The sequence below is a fragment of the Phoxinus phoxinus genome, assembly GCF_949152265.1.
Source record: "Phoxinus phoxinus genome assembly, chromosome: 11".
Taxonomy (NCBI): Eukaryota; Metazoa; Chordata; class Actinopteri; order Cypriniformes; family Leuciscidae; genus Phoxinus; species Phoxinus phoxinus.
Window position 1 is genome coordinate 18,250,586 of NC_136886.1, and position 18,555 is coordinate 18,269,140.

Here is an 18,555-nt window from a genome sequence, read left to right on the forward strand (position 1 = left end):
GCTGTGCGGAAACCAGATTGGAACTTTTCGAATAGGTGGTTGTTTTTGAGGTGGTCCTGGAGATGAGTTGCAACAACTTTTTCCAAGACTTTTGAGATGAACGGAAGATTTGAAATTGGCCTATAGTTTGATAATATATCAGGAGCAAGAGTGGGTTTTTTCAGAAGTGGTCTGATTATGGCGGTTTTAAGTGCAGATGGAACAATGCCGGACAGGATGGACTGTTTTATTGCGGTGGTAATGAGAGGGCTTAGAATAACGGAGTTTGCTTTGACAAGAGAAGTAGGAAAAGGGTTGAGGGCACAGGTGGTGGGTTACATCCTTTTGATGATCATCTCGACCTCATGATTCGAGATTTCTGGAAAGCATTTCAGAGGCTGGGCGATTGCAAGCTGTGAGTGTACAGATAGGGCAGATTGGATTGAGGATCCATGAATGGAAGAGCGGATTGAATCTATTTTAGTTTTGAAAAAGTCCAGTTAGTTATTGCAGTGTTCTTCTGTTTTTTCCGTGAATGAGTGGGTCTGTGGTTTTAGAAGATGATTAATGGTGGAAAAAAGCTGCTTTGAGTTTCCGGGACTGTTTTTGATGATATTAGAGTAGAATGACGACTGTGGCTTTATTAGCGACTTAGAGTATTTCTTTTGGTGTTTCCGAAAAGCTTGTTGGTGGACCGTGAGACCAGTGGCTTTATATCTCCGCTCAATGGCCCGCCCAGATGCCTTCATTTTCCGTAGCTCACTGGTGTACCAGGGGGCTGTTCGGGAGAAGGTCACTGTTCTAGTTTTTACTGGTGCATGGATATCTAGGAGGCTCTTGAGGGTGTTGTAGTAGTCCACAGGGTCCATGACTGGTGAGCCGTTAACAGAGAGAAGATGCTGAAGGTCGGATGCCAATGAATCTGAGTTGATGTTTTTTAGATTTCTAAAGCAGATTTGGCGCTTAGGCTTGATGAGGGTGGACGGTGAAGACATCATCATAGAAATGACCTTGTGGTCAGAAATGCCCAGATCATAAACCCGGAGATTGCTGAGATGGTCAGAGTTTGTGATAACCAGATCGAGTGTGTGTCCCCTAGTGTGAGTGGGGACATCAACAAGTTGAGTTAGATTAAAACAGTCCAGTAATTGCAGAAAATCTGCTGCAAATTAACAGGTGGGGGAGTTGACATGGATATTCATATCTCATATCTCCAAGAACTAAGATATTGGCAGACATAGTACAGAGTATTGTCAGAAAGTTGGACATTTCTGGTAGGGATGCAACGATACCATTTTTTCAGAATCGATCCGATCCGATACCAAACATTCTGAGTATCGACTGATACCGATACCAATCCGATACCAGCACAGTTTTTTCTTCTTAATCAAGTAGAATTTCTTTAACTGTTGAACTGATAATCACTCTTTTGTGTGTTAAACACAATCTACTTAATACAGAAAACTTCATTATAAAGTAAAACAACAAATAAAAAAAACATGATAATAATCTACGACAGAAATGCTATTATAAACTAGATTAGTGGATAATTCAGCAGTGAAATTTAGTCTAGAAAAATCACAAGTGCACAATAATTGTATTAAATCTGAACATGAAAAAACATTTAGTGGGGAACAAATATGAGACAATAAATGTAACACTAAATTTGGTAAAACATTACACATTGCTCTTTGTATTGTTGTAAAATACATTAATGAAAAACAAGATAACAAAAATCAAAAAGATTAATTATTTTATATATAGCCTAGGCCTACTATAAAATTGAGACATGTTTTAAACGTATAGCACAGTGGTTTAATGAGGCAGCAACATATGATAGATAGGCTATTAATCGTTCATTGCGTCACTGTATTATGTTATGAAAGGCCCCAATACATATTAATAATCGTTCATTGCGTCACTGTGCGTCACAAAATGCTTATGCGCATCCCGAAGGCAGAATGATGAGCTTGAAGCAACACGAGTCACAGCGCGCAGCGCTTCGAGTCCGCATTAAAAAGTTCAAATCACAAAGGAAAGACATATTGATGCGTAGTGTATTATACAGTATCTATCTATCTATGCAATAGTTTGAGCATTTTCTTTTAACAGTTTTAAATGTCAGTTACTGTGCGCGTGAAGAACAATAATGCTCTGACTCTTCTCCAGTGTTGTGAGAGACACCCGGTAGAAAGTAACATGATTAAAGTACAGCAATAAAGTCCAGCAAGATAAAGTTGTTTAATGCAAAACCAGAGACTTTTATCTACAGATCAAGTATAATAATATTAACATTGAATCATCTTGGAGAGAGTTTTTCATCGTGTTGACTCGTAACCGAACGCGACACGCTGCTTGATGCTGGATGGAGAATGACTGACAGCCGCAGCGGAGGGAAGAGTTTACGTGATCTTGAATTTAACGACTTAAATATTCATTTCTATCTCACATTATACTATATAATGGCTTCCGAACACTTATAATATAGTGCTTTATAATGTTTTTATGCCTTTTGTGGGGCTTAACAATAGCACAGAATAGTATACTCACAATATCGGATTTGGATCGGCCTCGTCTGACCGATACCAGATCTGGCAAAAATGGCAGAATCGGAGCCGATACTGATACTGAATATCGGATCGGTGCATCCCTAATTTCTGGGATGAAAGACGGATTCGGTCTGAGTGGCCGATAAATGAGAAATATTGTTGTGGAGAAAGGAGGTTGGAGGTTAAATAGGTTGGAGGTTTAAGGAGGTTAAATACCTCACTTAAAAGCGAGGTATTTAAAAGAAGATGGCTCGGGCATGGTGATGGGGGACAGGCCCAGATCACTTCGGTGGATGACAGCCAGACCGCCACCGCGCCCTGTATTATGGGCTTTCTGTAGGTAGCAGTAACCAGGAGGACAGGTCTCATTTAAAACAGAAAAAATCTGGTTTGTGCCAAGTTTCTGTAAGGCACACCAAATCCAGACATTTATCCAGAATATGTTCCTGTATAAGGCAGGATTTATTTGTGATGGATTGTGCATTGAACAGTTCAATCGTGATGGTAGATGGAGCAGTGTGTCTCTGTATTGGCCGGAGTGGACTGAAATCCACTCCACGTTTTCCCTCCCGATCCGTGCTTAGCGTTGCCGTGGAAACTCCAGCGTTACTTATTCTGGGAAGGGTAGCGCCCTGATGACGTGTTGGAAATGCGACAGGGCGTGCGCCAGACCAGAGGGATGGAATGCCGTGATAAGACCGGGAGAAAACAAACTTTCTGCCGCAGCTCCTGTGAGTGTAGCGCGGCCGGCGAAGCAATCCAAGTTGTTTAATAACTGGTATGCATGATGGAACGTTGCAGTTGTTGAAACTCCTCAGTTGAGTGACGTAATACTTAAACATCGTGCGTGCCACTCGCGGAAAACAGCCTGGTGTTTGGCCACAGCGCCCGTGCTGAACAGAGGAGAGCCGCCAGAATCCCGCAGACCTCAGCAACAGCCTGGTCAGGAACCTCTCGATGGTAGGAAGCGATGCACAGACACAGAAAAAGCTCCGGGCGAAGGCAGAGTTGGCAAGTTGACAAGTTGACAACAGCTGGAGTCGGCGAAATCCGTACAAACGCATCCATTAAGTTTGCACTCGATATATATTTACTGGACGTAGTAGTGCTGGTCCTGTATAGCCTGGTTAATAGCAACAATTGTTGCCACAAGGATTTTCGGACGGAGAAGCGGCGAACAAACAACGCCAGCGTCCTCTCCCGTCATCAAGCTATGCAGTTCTGCTATACATGACCAGACTGCCTAAGAAACAACCTCAACTTCCTCTCTACGTCATTTGAAGTTTAGTTATTGATTCTGCCTTCCGTTATGTTATGACCTACTTTATTTTGAAGAAAGTTTCCTCTGAACATTTCTATGTAAAAGAAGCTGTGCTGAGTTTAAGTTTACATAAAATAGGCTTAGATTTTCTTCTTTCTTTTTGGGCTTTAGATATTGGCCAATAAAGTTGTGGAAATGTTCTGATGTGACATATATATATATATATATATATATATCACATCTAATATTTTACATGCTACAAGTAAAATTAGGCATCAAAACATTACATGAACAATGTTTGTAAATCTGTTCTGTAGGAACTAAGGATGTCAATGTACATAAATTCCCACAATCGATTGCGGTTTAAATTAACGATCAATTATTCGATTAATCATTAACCTTAACCTCTTAAATCCAAAGAGGAGGGCGCTAAATTATCACGTTACTTGACAACTACTTGCTTAACCAACACAAAGTAGGTGTCGTTTAAAGAAGCTTGGCTTATAGTGAATATAGGAAATATGACCATCACTTAACAAGTGCTCTTTCATAGCATGAAAAAATAACTGATTTTCATTAAAGAGCGATCTGTAAAATCATTGTACGTTTAACAGATAGGCCTGTCAATGTCATATATTGCTTTATGTCATAAAATGTCTCTCAACTAGCAGAATACAAGCATATGTTAGAGGCCAAACTATGAAAAAGCGCCACCGACGCACGTGTAAACCGTATTCACATTATGCTTTTGCGCCATGGTTTTGTTTGTAACTTTGTGAAACATTAGTAAATCATATGTTGTAGTACATATTGTAGTAAACCACAATATGTAGGCCTACATCAAAGAGGGACATGACCTGCTGCTTGGCTAAAGCACAAGCATTTCAGGGATCCAATCGTGCTGCAAATATGACAGTGTTTTCCAAAATCATTTGAAAGTTCAACCAATGGAGTCTGGATCTCGGATGTGGTGGTGGTTTGGGATTGGGAATAGTGCTGTAAAATCTAACATAAAAGTCTGTTTTCATAATAAATGTGTGTATATATTTACACTGTATGCACACATGTATACATACTGTGACGATGTGTCGAGAGACCAATCGGACACTGTTTGACAGTTGGAGTATGCTTTGATTGGTTTAATCATTCAATATTGTCTTATAATTTCATTAGGATTACAAGCACCACCATTTCTGAACAAATGAAACGCATCAGTTTAAAAACAATTTGCAAATAAAGCCCCATTCATTCAAGAGAAGAATAAAGGCATAGTTACTTGTTTGTACATTCTTTGAATTTTCGGTCTATATCATTGTCTTTTGTGTAATCAATCTTGTCATCGCGTTCATGATCAGACGTGTTTCATAGTTATGTTATGTTTTATTGTGTTTCCTCTGTGATTTTCCCCTAGTTTTTCCATGTGTTTGATTAGTCATTTAGTTCACCTGGTGTTCATCAATTATCTCATTAGTTCCCTTGTTAAAGGAACACTCCGACTTTTTGGGACTTTAGCCTATTCACCTTATCCCCCAGAGTTAAGTCGGATAAGTCCATACATACCTTTTTCATCTCCGTGCGTGCTATAAGTCTGTTTGACGCACCCACCGCTAGCCTAGCTTAGCACAAAGACTGGATGTAAATGGTTGCAGCTAGCATACTAATCCAAATAAGTGACAAAATAACGCAAACATTTTCCTATTTATATGTTGTCTTGGTCCTCTGGATGTGTTCTCCATGTTTACACGCCATCTCATGTGGATTATTGAATTAAAGACTATTTCTTTGTGCGCTGCTTATATCCAGCCACTTATGACAATTTACCGCTGTATCAGTGTCCTTATTTGCACACACACACACACACACACACACACACACACACACACACACACACACACACACACACACACACACACACATATATTTATTTATTTATATATTTCATTTGAAGACAGAATGAAATATGTGTGTATACCCTGTGCTGGTTAATACATTTTAGAGCAGGAGAGAATGTGAAATATGTCCATAAAAACTTGAAACGCGCTCTGATCAGTACATGAACTGTGATCTGCTTTGCGAGTGTTGTTAAACTCATTGCGACGTTACGTACATAAACTGCTCTCATGTGTGTTTTTTCACACATTAAATATTGTTGCATTCATATTTTCCATGCGTTGGTATTCAAACTCCAGCTCTAACCGCATCCTGGGAAAAATGCAAACAACACCTTTGTGCTACCGTGCTGATACACTTATGACGTGTGTCCGAACAGGCAGAGGCGCTGAACCGGTCTTGTCACATTTGAATTCTTCGCTGTAATGTGTTCTCATGCATATCACAGCTCAGTGATTGGATTAAAAGAGTTTATTCTAATGAATACTAGGGAGAAACTGGTGACATAGACTATTCCAGCCACGTAGATGTGTCCAGCCATGGCAGCCAACCAACACTCCAAAATGAATGTATTTCATTTTTCGTGATGTACAGGTTCAACTTTTCTTTTTAAATGGGAAGAATGAAATAGGCCAAAAACCACTTAAAAAAAAGCTTTTGGTGTTTTTATTGTGAAACCATGTTAACATCTCAAAAACACGCTGTAGTAGGGTTTCATGACCCTTTACGTGTCCTCAGTTTTTAAAACAGTGGCCACATATACACAAGGTCTTTTAAGAGTAAGATCGCATCTAGAATGAACATACATTTGGCATATTTTGACATGTTTGGAACTTGTAGAATAAAAGTTTACTTTTCTAATTTTTGTACGTTGCTGTCTCCCAAGATGAGACTGACCCATCCCCATCCCTCCCTCCCTCCCTCCCTCCCTCCCTTTTTTGAATAGAAATCCCTTTTGAAAGAAGTGGGTTATAGCCACTTGGAGTCCAAATCTGAAAGCCGACAACCCATAGAAGCCCAGTGAGGGAACAGCTGAATAGATTTTCCAACTCGCTTCCCTCCGTGCTCCTCCCCTTTATCCGAAAATTGGAATGGCTCTTGTTCTGTAGTGGATTCCCTGCTCAACCTGCGGGTCTCCTTGGCAAAGTTGTGTTTACTGAGGCTAGTGAGGGAAAAAAGGAATGGAGGATTGACAGCTGCCTCTCATTTCACTGTGAACTCTAGTCTTTTGTTCCACAGAGACTTCCCCTTAGTTTTACCACAAAGAAAGCACTCTCAGGAAAAACTTGTATGGGCCATTGTAGGCGAATTTTATTTTTTTTGAATGGGTGTCGTTTTGCCCGTTTTCTCTGTTTGTAATATTTGAGCCCATTCCCATTGCCCATTTTTTTTTGTGTGTGTGTGTATATATATTTTTTTTATTTTTTTATAAAACCATTAATTCTAATACTAATTTTTTTTGAACCCCTTTATACATTTATGTAGTTTTTGTGTTTCGTACATTCTTTGCAACCCTGTGACTGGTGAAGTTTTGAGGTCGACAATCAATATTTTCTGAAGATTAATAATGCCCTACAGAGAATAAACGGTTGGGTGAATACACAAAATAGGGCATACCATTATAAATGTATAAAACAAAAAAAATCAGGCCATATTTTGCATTTTTATTCATGAAATTATGTAAACATTGTTTTCCTAATAAATTGGACTGGATGTATTCACTCCATTTGTGTCTTTGCAAGGCTATATTTAATTGTCCCTCCCCCTGTGTTACTCTATTAATCATTCCCTCGAAGTCTAGCTTTTAGATTAATCAAGTGACAAATGATCCAGCCTGCCTGGCTGTTGAATCATAGCTCATCAGACCAATGCTCTACAACACTAGGGGTTTCACCTGCAACCTAAAGATTTTCTCATTCTTGCATGGCGTATGTTTTCCCACTGCGCACAATTTCATTAATACAATCTTCAAAACCTTTTCACAGCTGCAGTCCACTTATCAGTTGCTCCCATAAGGAAATTCTGACTGCCGAGTCTCTTTCAGGGCTGAAATTAATTATCCTTAATATCGCTAAATGAGAATAGCTGAATATTAATAGTAGTGGTGTCAACAATAATCGATTCGGCGATGCATCGCAATGCGGGATATGCACGATTCAGCATCGATGCGGCAAAGTGCCATAATCGATTATGTCACTGTTTATTTTCTGGCCTTGAGTTGGACAATAAAGTTGTGAAGTTTATTACTTCCGTTGGCATAACAACAACAACAATCAAGACGGCTGAGGCGGAGGGAGACGACCGCGATAGACGAGTAATTAAAAACGCACCCAAAGCTTGGAAAAGCGGACATCTGGGCACATTTCGATTCTACGAAGTTAATGGGAAACTTAACAAGACGAGGCTGAACACAGGAGCGCAGCTTCGCGGCTGAGACACGAATAGACTATTATTAACTTAAAGCTTTACTCTTAACCTGTTAGCCTTCAGCGCCACTTTTGAAAAATCCCCAGAAATAGCATACCCAACCTAAAAAAGATTCAATTAATTGACCCTTTGTCCTAAAAGCTCAAGTATGGTCTCATTTGAAAGCTGACACCTGCCACTTTATTGGAAATGTAGAATGAATTATTGTCATAATGAAAAAAAAAATATGAATAGCTTCAAAGTTGTGTAAGTTATTAGAAATTTATTTTTATGAAACATCTTCATGAAAATTAAATTGAAGTTGGCCCGTCAGCACTCTAGAAATGCACTCCAGCTAAAGACACATGTCTGACCATGTTATATTTAAAATTTGAAGGTGATAAGTCTAAAACTCTGTATTTTGTTAAATGTTTTTCAAGATCATCTCCAATGACTTTATTTTGAATTGACTCTAAAATGCAAACTTGTGTTTATTGTCATCTATTAGCATCTATTCAGTCTATTGTCTCTATTGTTTTGTGGTGCAAACGAGCCCCATTCAGTGTCACTCTCTCCTGCACACATTTACAGCTTTCCAGCCGGCTTATGGCCATAAATATTATTTTCCTTTGTCTCCATTATAATCGCTAACGACTGGCTAATCACGGTGTTTCACCCCCTAATTTCTTTCATAATCTTCACTTCACATTTGAAACTGTATCAAATGCCTTTCTTAAATAAAGAAATATTTCAGTAAGCATTCCGATTTAGAAAAAAAATCATAAAAAATAACAGCTAGATGGCAGGTGCAACTAGAGAGCTAGCTAGCATGTTAGCTTAGCACACCATCAATACACGACAATTTATGAGATTAAAACCCTGTTTGAGCTCCAAACTTACTTTATAGTGCAAGTCGAGTGTTTTAAATAATCTTCTATGAGCTTATTTGGCTTCAGAAAAGAAAATCAGACAGAAAATATATGATTTGATATTATTCTGCACTATTGTAAAGTCTATACCGATTAGCATTAGATTATACATATAATCTATTATTATAAAAATACCTGACATGGCTCGAAGAACACAGGTAAATCAAATATCATTGCAATCATGTTTATTGTCTTCAAAACATCTTTATCTGCATGTTATAGCGATCTCTGAAAGCTAACGTTAGCTGTGTTTATGCTATACTGTCTATGTGTTTATGTCAGTGACGTCCTGGAAGGTCACAGGTTATTTCTTCTTCGTGAGCTTTCATATTTGGAAAAAACTGTGCATAGAGCGCCCTCATTCTGCTGTATGGATTGAAAACACAGTACATCAGAGTATCCAGCGCTCTTTATGTATACATCGACGCATTTGGATATAAATTCAATAAATATTATTCCTGTCTATAGAAATATGATGTAAACCTATGATAATATATCAATATTTCTCCAAATCTGCACATTTTTGAGCCAAAAGCCCTGAGGAACGTTGTTTTGTCACGCGTTCTCAAGACAACAGCACCGGAGTTTTTTTCTGAATGGAGCAGCTGACGCTCATAATTCATATTAAAGGTATCGACTCATTTTTTCATTACATAAATCCTGACACAAATTAAGACATAACTGTCACTATAAGTTTCTCAGAATACAATAGTGGTCAAATACTGAAACGTGAGACTTATATATTTTTAATGATGTATAGTTTGTCAAGGTAATAACATTAAATCTGATAGTAACTTTGAACTATTTAAAAAAAAAAACGCTTCAGAGCGTCCTCGCTCTGGTGAAGGTTAAACACAAAAGGCATGTCCATTTTAATAAAAAAAATGATATTTATTAAACAAACCAGATCAAGAGCAAAAACGAAATAAAGTGAATAACTGAAAAATAAAGCATAGGCTCAAAACTAATACAAACAGTGGCACTGCGCGAGTGCGCGCATTGGGCTCCAATAATATGTTCCCGTCTTCTAAAAAAAAATGCTGCCGATGTCTTTGTTGACATGGTAGAAGAGGAACGGTCTCTCAATTAAATAAATAATATTCAGCAAACCTTAGTAGCCTACTTTCTTCAATCTGACTGTCTCTCTTCTCCAGTGGGTTGGGATAATCCAAAAGAAGTGAAAACAAGGGGGGTGTTCTGAAGACAGACTGTTACCTGTGAAACAGGGGTGCTCTGAAAACACCCCCATTAGCAATTAGTGCTGCTTTCCACCTGATGAAATGAACGCGCGAAATGAACGCGGCAAAACTGATGAAATGAACGCACAAAACGAAATGAACGCGGCAAAACGAATGAAATGAACGCGGCAAAACGAATGAAATGAACGCGGCAAAACTGATGAAATGAACGCACAAAACGAATGAAATGAACGCGGCAAAACGAATGAAATGAACGCGGCAAAACGAATTAAATGAACGCGGCAAAAAATCGACCAATCAGAATTTTGGTCAAGCCAGAACGTATCGACCAACAATCGACTAATCGATTGGGAGATTACAGCCCTAGAAAGCAGTGATTTATGTTTTCTTTTTCAGGTTTGAAAATGCCATATACAATACCCTGTACCATTAAATTTTATTTTGTTTAATGACATTTATGTCAAAGATACAGCAGTGATAATGGTAGTGATAATACACACATATAGCAGCCAATAAAATCTGTTGTTCAATATATGACTGCTTGTATTGCCTCATGACTGATGAAAAATTTGCCTTGTTGTGTGCAGTAGAATTTTGATGCATCGCAATGCATCGTAGAATCGAATTGAATCGAATCGTTACCTGGTGAATCGTAATCGAATCGAATTGTGAGGGCAGTGCCAATGCACACCCCTAATTAATAGCACCATTGCTGACCTAAGAATAGCCCTCGTCTGAGATCATTTGTTTCCATTCTCATCTCGCTCAGCCATCCTGGAGCCCCATGCCAGAGGCTTTTCTAATGTGCAAGTATGTTCTTGCAAACATTCACTTCTCCATCACTACCCACACATCACCCCAGCCTCCACTCCAGCCGGCCTCTCACGTCGGCAGCCTCACACACGCTCCAATGATCACTGTAATGTTGTCAGGGGAGAGCAAGTGTACCATACACACTGGTAATAATGGACAATTGGAGGTTTTTAGTAGCAACAATAAAACTGGTTTTGCTTCAGGAGCTGGTCTTGGCATTGGACATGTTTTGCATTGGACATCAAGGCCAGCATTATATAAAAATATTAAATGAGTAGGAAAACTTGCAATTTCATTTTTTAAATGTTTTGGATAATTTGTAGATTGATTGTTTACGAGAAGATCTTGACCAAAAAGTGTCTTTCTAGACAAGCGTCTATAACTGAATTTCAACCCACATATGTTAAAGCTGCAGTCCGGCACTTTTTTGTGTTTAAAAATATCAAAAAAGACATTTAAAAAAAAAAACGTAACCAGCCAGTGTTCAAAACGATCTGCTTGCCTTACCTCGATTCAAAACGGTAAGCTTGTAATAATGATTTTAATTCCAGTGGTACTGGTGGATTTCCGCGGGAATTTCGAGCATGTCTTTGCGTCATTACGTCACTTCTGTAGGCTACACATAGCCTAGAGAAGGAGTCCCCGGCTAGCGTGTGTGGATGATGGTAGAGATTTAGCTTAGCACTTGGTATGGCGGATCCCGAAAGTTTAAAGCGACAATCACCAGTGACAACTGGAGATTCACCAGTTGTAAAACACAAAGACTTCGGACTTCAGATTGGCTACAGAAAAAATATATTTTTCACGTTTTGACGTGATATAAGCAATCGTTAGATTTGATCAGCATGGTACCCTACTGCAATGCTTCCCCCCACCCCCTGAATTTGGTCAGAACAAAAGTGAATGTTACTTACTTGTTCAGATGACATTTTCCGATGAAAATTCTAATGTTGACACTTTCAAAAAGTATACTCTGAGATTGCTGATGACAGTACAATATCCACAGCGACGCGGCAGCCTCAATACATTGTGTTCATCCGCGCTGTTTCATGCCGATTTACTACCCACGCACAGTTAATAATTCCGCGAATAACTGCAATTGCAGATTTCGAACAGAGATGGCGACAGAGGAAAAACGACGGACTGCAGCTTTAATGTCGTTTTTATATAAATGCTGAATGGAATGACCAAGATGATAATTTTATTATTATTATTATATGTAGGTCTTTCCATCTAGCATTTGTACAATATAAATATTTGTATTATTGCTTTTTTTTTTTTTTGGACATGCATAAACTATGAATCACATAAATGCAGGTCATGTGACTGAATTCGATTCGCTAAGATGATTGGCTGTTATTATCTTCTAGATATTTCAGATGCTGTTGCTTCCAGACAGAAGGCATCTGCCGCAAATCGCTTGCAAAAATGTCACAAAGTAGTTCATCAGAGCATTTTGTTTATGCGCTCTAAACCAAAAGTAATTTATTACATTAATAAAAGAGCCAGTTGCTTTGCCAGTGACTACACCTCCCGTTTTCATTTTGAGACAGTTTTCCAAGTCGTGATTTCGTTCTCTTGAATAAATGGGGCTTTGCAAATTGTTTTTGAGAAAATCTGATTTTTCATGTAAATTAAACTTGAATGGATTTGACTTGTGAAGGGACAGATGAATTTGCATTTTTAAGGGCTGTTCACATCAGTCACAAAAAGGAAAAAGGTTGGCACATAAGCTCCATAAATATAAAATATATTTATTGCATATATTCTAACCAAAAGCGATATTTCGAGCCATATGGCCCTTGATCAGACAATGGAACCATACAAGAAAGCCCTTATATACATCAGAGTATTACAGTGCATTTGTTTTCTTCATGTGATGTAGTCATGTGATGTATACTCTGTATGTAAGGGCCTACTTGTCAATGATTTCATTGTCTGATGAAGAGCCATATGGCTCGAAATGAGCATGCAATGCATCAAATATTTTTTCTATTTATGGAGCTGTGGCATGCGCCAATTTTTTCCTTCCTGTGAATTTTGTTTGTGTTCGAGCAACCTCAATGAGCTTTTTGCCTGCTCGATGTGCACACTTTTTGTCTAGTTTGTTTTAATGGGGAAATAGGTGTGATTTGACATTAATTTTAATGGCGCCTGCCATCAATGCGACATATTTTTATTTTATGTTAAGGATAGGTGTTCTCTTTTTCATTGTACTGCGAACTAAAAAATGTCCATCCAATAAAATTTGCACTTTTAGTCACATACCCAGTCTGTTACAAAATTGCTGTTACAATTTGATGCCACTAACAAACAGACCATTTTGCTAACTGACAGTGAGATGGAAGATTACACAACCGGCTTGCTTACCAAACCATGTTCAATTAAATGTTAGTTGCCCTTTTATTATTTGCATGGATCTAAACTCAGCTTGGCAGAGATTTATTTATTTAAATCCAGAGCTTCATTTTCCCATTAAGGTGATTGCAGAAAGAAGCCTCATTCGTGATGATACAGTGTCACTCTTCAGACTTCTTACAATTTTAAACACTGACAGGACTTGAATATAAAGCTCGCCCATTTTAACAAACATATCATATTCACTATCCCACAGAAAAGCCAATATGACAGCCACTGTGTAACAGCAGCCTGTTGTGAGAGGTGGTGTGCATGCTGTGAAGGAATTGATCTGGTGGTGAGGGAGATGATCTCAAAGATAAAGACTGAACAGAGATCCTATAGATAACAAACTCTTTCCCAGGGCCAGTTTGTGAAGAATTTCTCACTTTGGCTGGCGTAGCTCGCTGTAGCTTTCCACACACAGCAAGAAGGTGAAAGTTGTTGTGCTGAATCACTACGGCAGAAGGATCGTCATAAATTATTCATCAGACTCTCACACCTTACTGCCGCCTTGGCACAGAAAGGGAACGCTGGCTACTATCTTCACTCGTCTCAAGTGTTTGTGTAATCCAAGTAAAACTATTGATGGCTTTTTGACAGCTCTTTTTTGATCTATCAATAGTAGCAGTGGAAGGCTCACATTCTGAAGGATTGCTTTAGAGAAATCAGATGATGACTAGTTTGTGACTTTGATGTGACTTTCGTCTCTAGCTTATGTGGACTGCTTCATCTACCCGCTGAGATCAAAGTTACAGCCACATGCTCTTGATCTTAAACTCTGCCTTATGAATAACACTTTTTAATCCATATTTTCACTTTTCTGCTTAATATTGAGACCACATTGGGTCAAGGTGACTCTTGCCAACCAGGATTGACTGCTGGGAGACCCAATGCCAGAATATAACCACTGATTGGAAATAATGAGGGAAATCAAACACAAAAATAGCTCAAATGCATGAATTGCATCATATGTCTGTTGTATACAGTTGTATAAAGTATGTAGTTTCAAGAATATATTTTTATCCAGCAAGTCACAACTGTCGTTTCTGCCACACGCCACGCAGGTAATTGGTTTTGTGACAGTTTGAGTGAACCTGCTACTCTCACCAATAAAAGGTGAGACATGAGAAACGGTTATTATATTGGGGTTGTCAGTGGATCATTGTGTAGTCAAACAATAAATAATATAATTTTTACACTGACATAATTGATAGAAAATATGAAGAAACATTTTATTGTGTTTGTCATGTACAAAAAAAAAAAAAAGATCAATAATCATGGCAACATATTTTTTTTTACATTACTTAAAGCTACACTGTGTAACTTCTTTAGTTTATTCTTAGCTAAAAACACTTAGTTCTTTCAAAAATATATGTGCTCATTAATGTATATTTACTTCGTTCAAGTAATAAAGTATTCTCGTGAGTGTATAATATGCCATTGAAAATACATACGGGTGGGGGGTTCGAATGCCGGTCGCCATGTTGCCCCTCCATCTTGAAAGTACATTAGCCAAAGAGGGACATACCCGTTAATTCAAGCTTCGCCTTTCGCGTTTTAACACTCGATGGAACGGCACCGTGTTGGCACATGTGAAGAGGGGGATTGCTTGAGACTGCTATATAAAAACCTGAAAGCCTTTTTGAAAGTCTGTTGCTGATGGAGGATCACTCTTATTCTCGAGGATATGTATCAGAGTCGCCAAGGAAGCGAAAAAGAGAATTAAGACGGCAACGCAACAGGCAAATCAACAAGACAAATGAGACGCGAGAAACACACACACACACAATCACAAATTCTCCGCGCACATTCATATGCGACGCGAACACTCACACACACACACAAATTCTCCGCGCACATTCATATGAGACGCGAGCACACACACACACACACACACACACACACACAAATTCTCCGCGCACATATCCATTTGAGACGCGAGCACACACACACACACACAAATTATCCGCGCACATATTCATTTGAGACGCGAGCACACTGACATGATACCTTAAAGATGTGGAAAAGTCGATCAAAAGTGTGGGTACATTTCTCCAGGCTCGATGCCAACAGCGCGCGATGCAGTATTTGCGATAAAATAATTGCTGCAAAGACCGGTACCACGACAAACATGATGAAGACCTTGACAGTGCACGGAGTAAACATAAGAGCAGAAAGTTGCTCCGTCTTCGACTGGTAAATGAAGAGATACCTTGTTGATCACTCTGACAGTGTTTATATTGCAATAAATAATAACCTACTGAATGTACACTGCCATTCAAAAATGTGTTGGTTAGTCAGATTTTTTTTTTTCAGTAAGAATGCATTAAAGTTATCAAAGGTGACATTAAAACGTGTGTAATGTTACAAAATATTTCGTTTGTAAATAAATGCTTTTATTTTTATTTTTTTATTCATCAAAGAATCATGAAAATTTGTATCATAGTTTCCAATAGTTACCTGATAGCTGATGTTAGCAATAAAATGGTAAAAAAAATAACGAAAACATAAAACTATTATTCATTTTACATAGATGTCATAACCTATATGTTAACTGACCAATTAAATTACTGCAAATTATAATAGTTTTCTAAAGTAACCTCATCACTTGAAGGAACACAATGGACGAGGTCGAACTGGAAGCCATGTTAATCTTGGACTACATTGGCCACCGTAGGAGTTAAAACGAAATCGGAATTGAGAGGAACAGAAACTAATATTCACTGGATGGTCATATACCCTTTCACCGCTAGATGGGGGTAAAAATCACACAGTGTAGCTTTAATAACTTTAGGAATTTTAACCTTTATAAATTATACAAGATTCAACTTGATTCCTTAAAGTTTTTATATAAAAGTTGAATTGACATGTACTTCTGAAGAATCATGTGACACTGAAGACTGGAGGAATGATGCTGAAAATCCAGCTTTGCCACCACAGAAATAAATAGCATTTTAAAATATATTCAAATGGATAAAACGTTCATTTTAATTTGTAATATTTTGAAATAAATGCAGCCTTGGTGATCATAAGAGACTTCTTCCAAAAACATATATATTTTTTACAGGTTGTGTGTGTATACACACACACCTCAACTAAATGCATTAAATCTTCAGGTTGTGTGAAGATAATTTGTCTACAGGGACGAATACGCTTCCATGTAACACGGACTGAGGTCTTGTTGGGCATAAAGTGATACCTTGACATAAACTATATGATGTAGTATTTCTTTTTTGTTCACTGTTTAGCTATTTATCTAAAGCTAGTGGCTTCAAAACTGAAACGACATTATACTTCCTGTTTGTATGCCATTGTGCGCAATACCAGAGCCCGTCTACGGAGAGCCTGTTCACTCCCTATTAAGTCCTATTGTACCGAATTTTGGTTGTAGTTCCACCAGAGTTCCACTGGGGGCGATCACCCCCGAGTGCAAAATTAATGGGAGTCTATGGGGCTAGACGGCTAAATTTGTCCCTTTCAGCCGATTGCCGTTGAGAAATCTCAGATTTGATTGTAGGTTTGGCAAGTTCAACATGGGTTATAGGTCGAAAATTGAATGAACGAGTACTTATGTCCTTTCGATTTCTTACAGGTTGAGTTGTTGTTGCCCATAACACGCTAGCATTCTGCTAATGAACGCTGATTGGTCAGTGAAGGACTGGTTACGACCAGAGATACCGCTTGATGGCATCGTGGTATCTGAAGCGGGAACAGAATGTATTCTAGCAGAAACTCTTCTAGCACGTGTGTTTTTGCCTGTGTCAGCTGTGCTGGCGATGCCTCGAGAGAAAATAAAGTGCAGAGCGCGAAAGCACCACAGTGACTGAAGGATTGCCGTAAAGCAGTATCTCTGGTCGTACGATGTGTATGACGTCATTGACATTTTGAAAGACTTTTTAAAGCAAATAAGTGACTCTAAAAAATCTAACACCCAGCAATGTGCAATTTCTTTGCATCTCCTTTCGAATACAACATTCAAATTACTAGACAAAAAATTATATCTTGAGAAAAGTGGATTTTGAGGGGTATAGCTCCATAGACCTCCATTCATTCTGCACTCGTCCTGTGAGCGCCCTCATATGGAATCAGAGTGGAACTGCAACGAGTCAGAAGCCGGAAGTGTAGCGAGAGTGAACCTTCTCCCCTTATTAGACATTCTCTGGCAATACCCTTCTAAACCATAGTGGAGTACATAGTGCATAGTTTGTCATTTGGAACAAAACTGATGATAGTTATATATTTTTACCCAAACCAAAAGTAATCAGTAGTTTCACTGGTGTTGGACTTGTAAGTGTTCCTGCAAAATCTGAAGCCTGCAATCTTCCTGCATTAGATACCTGTTCTATTACTTCTTCACACAGTCCCTATGAGGTCTGCAACACTGTCAAAGTGTCACACCGCACAGCATCCATTAACATGGTATTCTCACTCACACGTCTGTGTCACAGTCTGGTAACAGTCAGAAATAATAACCAGTTCGGGTCATGCAGTTCCTCAAGTAATCCACTGCCTCATTTGTTTGTTTTGTTCATCTCTTCTATCTACAAGAGAGTGGAGCGTATGAGGGTCCTTCAGCCTGTTAGTGGATAAGGACCCTTATACTTTCGCTCTAGTGTCTTGTTGATGCATCGTAGTCTTATTATTTTAATCATTTGAAATAACCAAACGTGTGATGTGCCAGAGCTTCAACAGATATATGCTCATGCTGATAATACGAGTATGAGTCCGGCTTGTGACATTTCTTGATCCTGCTTCCCCCACTTTCCTCCTCCTCATTTCTTGTCCTATTTCTCTCTCTTTTTAAATAATATAGGCAAATGTAACTTCAGCTGATTTGCTGTAATATGAATGATCTCCCGTTTCATTTTTAGAGAGTGAAATTTTAAAAGCTTTGATTCATTTTAGTGATGATGATGAGGACATGCAGTTATTTTCAGTATATTGCACTACTACTCAGGGTTTTTCCTGTTTTGACCAGTTCTGCAGTATGATGGCTGTCTGCTTTAAAAAAAACGTTAAAATGCTCCCGTGAGTGTTTGTGTTAGCGCTCTGTAAAGAGCGTCAAAGGTTTCTATTTACAACGTGATTTTGCAGCGTTGAGATTTGTAGCCAATCACAGACATACAGTA

The 18,555-nt window shown here is 38.6% G+C and overlaps 1 protein-coding gene across 3 annotated transcripts in view; it reads left to right on the top strand.

The window, feature by feature from the left end:
* Positions 1-18,555, top strand: part of hs2st1b (heparan sulfate 2-O-sulfotransferase 1b) — an 86,466-nt gene that overhangs the window by 10,639 nt on the left and 57,272 nt on the right. The gene's annotated exons all lie outside the window — the stretch shown is intronic.